The sequence below is a fragment of the Haliaeetus leucocephalus genome, unplaced genomic scaffold (assembly GCF_000737465.1).
Source record: "Haliaeetus leucocephalus isolate CR32 unplaced genomic scaffold, Haliaeetus_leucocephalus-4.0 Scaffold317, whole genome shotgun sequence".
NCBI classification, from domain to species: Eukaryota; Metazoa; Chordata; class Aves; order Accipitriformes; family Accipitridae; genus Haliaeetus; species Haliaeetus leucocephalus.
This window is the reverse complement of record NW_010972753.1, coordinates 5,334,399-5,340,398: the sequence shown is the minus strand read 5'-3', so window position 1 is coordinate 5,340,398 and position 6,000 is coordinate 5,334,399.

Below are 6,000 nucleotides of genomic sequence, written 5' to 3'. Positions count from 1 at the left end.
CCAGAAGAGAGTGTTTTGGAGCCGAGTTGTACAACTGCATGCGCGGGTCCTGCTGAAGTAAAGAGGATCCTTTACGTGCATCTGGGTTAGTAAGCGAGTTTTGGCAGATTAAGTTTTTCGTTACAGAACACGTGAGAAACTACAGCCAGTTGCTATTTTTATTTGCAGTGTTCAGGTGTGAGAAGAATCAGATGATAGGAATATCAAGAGAAAAATACGTTGTTTCCTTTGTGCAGTTATTTACTGTATTCAAGACGTTGTGATTACCCATAAAAAGTTAGTGGTTATCCTGCACCACTTAAAAAACCCACACCTCTCAAAAAGAGTGGGGTAATTTGAAATACGAGCATCTTCCTCTCAGCCTGAAAACAGTAGAGAGATGCAATATTGATCATTCACAACAGTTATATGAGACCACAGTTACAAAAAGATTTTCTTACCCACTTATTTGGAAGGCCTAATCAAGGTTTATCAGTCTGAACCTCGCTCTGTTTTTGGCTTTCTAGTTTTTTCCAGTGATACTCATTTGTTTTCTTCTCATATTGACAAACTTCAGAATCACTGAATGTTATCGTGTATTTCTCTCAGTAGTTACATTGAAAAATTTGCATCTTATGAACTATACAAAAAAATCTAGCCAAAGCTGGGCTTTTCCTTATTGCCACGGCAAGGTTTGTGGCTAGTGATTGTCCCTTACTGTCACAGTGGGAACAGTGCCGTTATTCGCCTCTGGAAATCTTCCCAAAGGCAACGAAAAAGGTCAGATAAAACATAGATAAGCTGGTCCTTTCAATATTATTTTGCAATAAATTGCAATTAAACAGCCTTATTTTCTCTCTCTCTTCATTTGTTTTTTCTTACCTGATTGGGTGCGCAGCATAAATCGGTTCATTAGTTCAGGGATTATGTGTCTCAGGCACGCGCCAACATAAACGTTCTACCAAGAGGTGACAGGTACCTCAGACATATTCTCATAAAAAATGTGGAAAAAGATGCAATGAATGTCTTCCAGCCTCCACAGGCTCTATGTTCACAAACATATTAGTTCATGTATAAGGGCATACTTACACTGTAAACCAGAGAGAGGTAAGAGGATGACCAGAACGATGGACAACTGCAGCAGAAAACCAGTGTCTGGACAAGAGCTGTGGGATGGCTGCACTGGTTTCAGCCCTTACACGCGTCGGGGGTTACAACCCCCCAGCAAAGGGGAACCTACGCTGCTGCTGAAGAAACAAAAATTGCAGTAACATCTTTAACTGCTACTATAATTTCTGAAATGGGCATCGGAGAGTACCTTTGGTCACAAGAGCCTGTGACCCAGGTAGTGATGTACCCCCAGACTGGTGAGAGGCAAAAAACCACACGGGTTTGTGTGGGAAATTTTATGCTCTTTATCCCGCGGGCAGCAACGGGAAGATTCCAAAAGAGGCAGAAACGGGGAACATACAACTGAAGAACATAGGGTTGGGTTTTTCTAAGTAAAGCAAACTAGTGACCTTAAAGGTGATGTTTATCTCACCTAAGCTTAGATGTCTACATCTGAACTGCTCGGTTTGGGTCCTCTTTTAATACAGAGAGGAGCCAGCACTCCGCGTAGGCATCTCTTGTAAAATAAAACATATTTCACCCTAAAAATGACTCTTCCCCTTTGCATGTAGAAAACCAAGCCACCTACTTTTAATTGGCTAAGTCGTACCTTAAGACTCAATTATATTCCTGTTATTTCAGACTGCTGCTTCGAGGAGCATAGGTGTGAAATACCCTGATTTATTGATATCCACTTGCAGTGACTGTGGGGACGGAGGTGGGAGTACCAGGGGCCCGTGCATATAATTTCTGGGTGCTGTTTTTGTGTTGCCAATATCATAAGGGCAACTGCTTGCTTCCTAAGAACACGATGACAGTAAATCATTTTCCCTGAACATATCAGATCAAAGAAATACTGACGCATAATGATACCAAACTCCTTTACTTGTAACTCTCCTCATCTATAAGCAGTCCCCCCGGGTGTGATTTTTTTTTCTGTGTTTGGTTCTGTCGGAGATCTATTGTGAGGTAGAAAAGTGGGGAAAGTAAGATTAGGAACAACTATATTTTTGTTTTGTTATCTGTTCAAGGGTAAAAAAAAAAAAGCAGTCTACATCCTGGTTGTCTGCCTGCCTCTCATTTAAAACAAATGCTGCAGAAAAACCATTTTCTCATTACCTCTTCTGTTTGGCTCCAGACACATTGTACATGGGAGGCAAAAAAAAAAAAAAGCCCCCCATCAGAAATAGACCCCAGTTCACCTTCTTTCTGAGCCGCTGGCGTTCGGCAGGGACCCAGCTGGTGCTGGCTGCGGGGCTGCGGCACCGACCTCCCGACCAGCGGCTTTGGCAGCGACACGGCCAAATCCTCCGACGACTTTGGCCAGTGTTTAGGGAAGTGGAATAAAAAAACCCCACCTGATTTCACTAGAATTTTGTAGAGGCCACATAGTGCAAACTAATTATTCTACTTTGTAAACTCAGGCTTTGTAAACATTAAAAAAAAAATTAGTTTGACTAATATTGCAGAGCATCACTAGATAACGTGCTGAAACACCCCAGCTACACAACGCCCAGCAAACTGCCACTCAACAGAATAAATACCTACTGAGACATCACCTGCAAGCAGGAAAAATGCTTTCAAGCCATAAGCATTTAATGCATCCTACGGCTAAGACTGGACACAGGAGACAAGCTCAGCTCACAGTGGGAAGAGAGTGGCTGGGATTTCTTGGTCTAATATATTGTAGTATACTACCTTTGGTTTGCCACCATTTGAAAAATCAGAAATGAAAAGTCTGCAGCAGATTAAGACCCTTCATATGCTGTAGGAAGAGATATAATCTAGATTAAGGCTCTAAATGTCACACCATCACAGAAACCCCCATTACTTCCCCCAACTGCCTCTTTTTTAATTCATTGTTTAAAAAAAAAAAAAGGTAAGGCAGCCTGGTGTGCTGCACTAATTCTGAACACTGCAGAAAGGTCCACTAATAACACTAAATCTAAATGACTTAGTTTATCCCATCAGCTTTGACAGGATAAGATGCGGGTAAAACCCCAGATATTCCTTTAAAATGTACCTCTTAGTCATCAGGTTACATTTAGTCCCACATTGCAGTAGTACAGAATTTCTAACAGGTTAAAGCCCTTTTCAGAGATTTCAGCCATTGCCTACAAAGAACAACTGTATTATTTGAGCACTGACAGAGCGGCCCGTGTCTTCCAGGAGGAGGAGGAGAACGGGGAGAAGAAGGAGCCGAGAGCATGAGTTCTGTGGACGGGGGAGCAGTTACAACCTGCTACACGCCTGTCAGTTTTATCACCATGACAGATTTTGAAAGCAGCAACAATACAAATTAATCTCAAATTACATTGGTGTGATGCACGGACATCTCACATGAAACATTCTGCTATTTTTTCTCACCTTCCTGTTTACAGAGTTCTGCAGTTGCTGAGGTGGTGTTCAACTGCAGTTAAATCACTGAATTCAGCAAAGAAAAACTCCCTACAAAAGGAGTATCCATGATATGAACCACAAGATGGGTACTCATATCTGTTTTGGTTTTCTTTTCATCTGAGAGGAAAATATTGATAGTTTTACCTGGTATTTACCTGCCCTGTAAGCAGACTGTTTGGTATTGCAGGTGTGGGGGTGTGTGTACACAAATATAACAGATAATCCAGCTTACTGATATCTTGTGGCTGGTCCCAGTGGAGCCGTACACTCGCATGCATTGAATTTATCTGTTAAAACAATACGTTATGGTGTTGAAATGATAGGAAATTTACCAACAGGTGCAGTAAAAAATGGCATTACAGCCCGATAATTCTTAGTCTAGCTTAGTAGGTCTGACTAGAACTAAGCTGTATAGGTTTCTCTATTTTTGAACAAATCAAGTAGCATGTATGCTTACAAAGTATTTATATTTTCTTTTTCTTTTAAGGTCACTGGTATGGTAAATTTTAACGCTACATAACTTGCTGCATTGTGATTAATCTCTTAAACCACTCCAAATTAATTCTAAAGAAGAGACAACAGTTAGAAGAAAGCTGTTTAACCAACGGGCAGCAGGCACAGAGAGAAGAGAAACACATCAAAACTTCTGCAGATTGAACCAAAAATGTCCTGAGGGTGATGCCTGCTAAATAAATCAAATTAAAAAATTTATATTTCACGAAGATAATTAGTGTGTATGATACTTAGATGTCAGCTGCAAAACATCCAGGCATTAGCACCTAATCATACAACCATCACAGCACAACTTGTAGTCGGAAGGCTTATTTTAGACAAGCTAATTTAGAAGGCTCCCTTCTTTTCTTGTTTGTGTATTCTGGTTTAAAAGCAAAAAAACCTCTCTCCCACCTTAACAGCAATTGCTTTTATTTTTCCTTTCCCTGCCCTAGTCATCCAGCCCATGCCCAGGTGCCCAAACCAGCATCCCCAGTCTCCCCTTGGAGCCCCGTTGTCCTTTGGGCAAGGCTTGCCCCATGTCCAAAGCATCACTCAGAGGATCCGAGCTGCGGCCGGCTAGCAAAACCCATGCAGATCCATGAAAAGGGGCTTTTTGGAGGCGATACTCTGATCCTAAAGCAAAGGCGAAACCCGACGTAAGAGATTTGTCAACATAGCAGATACATTGCCCTGTGAAAAGTTTGGCATTCCGCTGTTACATGCCACAGGGCCTTTTATACTTGGCCAGCTTTGAAAAAAATCATACGGTGCAGTTCCAAATGGCTGGAAAAACATTAAAAAGTAATCAATACGAGGCTCTACTCCACTCCCTGAGCAGCAGAAGGGGCTCCAACGTAAAATTAGAAACAAGTCCTACATCTCCTCTTTTGCTACTCAGTAAAAACCTGTTTTTCCTGACCCTTTGGATCTGGAGGTGACATCCTGTGTCCTCTCCCGCCTTCTTACCCTAAGACCATCCACCAAGCTGCCAGCCTAGGCTTGGCAACAGCATTTCTAAAACCACAGTTACCACTAGCGTGTGACTCGCAATTTGGTCAAACCCCAGAAAACTTCACTTTCTTCCCGAGCTGCTGCCGGTTCCCTGCGGGGACGTGCTGCCATCACCCCATCCCGGCAGCCAGCGTCTCCCTCAGGATTCTTTTTCCTTTCAGCCCTCCCGCTGCTCGCTTCAAATAGGAAACAAGGAGAAACAGGGTCAGGCTTTCATGGGTTTTTTTGTCCCCTCTCCATTCCTTCTGTTCAGACAACAGGCATTTAGGTTTATCCATGTATTGCCGGGGAGACGACACCGGTAACTTCTTATATATTTTAATATTTGGGTAAATGCGAGATTTAAAGCCTCACGAGCGAACAAGATTCCTGGGAAAGGCTCCTTTTAAGCAAAGGCAGGCTGTCTGGGTTTGGGCTGAATGCTTTTTCTACACTCAAGGGCAGAAGCACAGCCCTTGGCTCCATCTCCGTGCCAAACAGCCGGTGCCGCTTCGTTTTGCCGACGTTCCTTCGGCACAACGAGCTGCAGGACCTGAGCATGTATTGGGTAAAAGATTTCTTGAGTTGGAAAGGCCTTGCAAGAGGTCCAGGGATTTACTTGGTCAAAGTCATTTAAAGGAATTGAAGCCTTTAGGCATTGAAGCCCTAGGGAGTAATTCATAAAATCTGCCCTGCAGCATCACCCGGCTTCTGAAGGTGTCTAAAGCCGATCAGCACTCCTACAAGTGCCCAGGTACATGCTCCTGCATCCCAAAAAACAGGCTGGTCTGGAAAGGTAGGTAGAAGGTGGTGTAAGTGCCTAGAGAAACCTGATGAGTTGATCATCGCGATGTTTGCGTAACAGCCTAAAGGTTAGGTAAAAGAGGATAGAGAAACTACACTTATTATCTTCTCGTGCAGCTCTGTTTAACTGCAGAGAAACCAACATTTTGCCTTCTGGAAATCGACTTCTTGTACTTATGATGTCTATAGTGCTTGTGTTCTCGCCATCTGGGACTACACTGG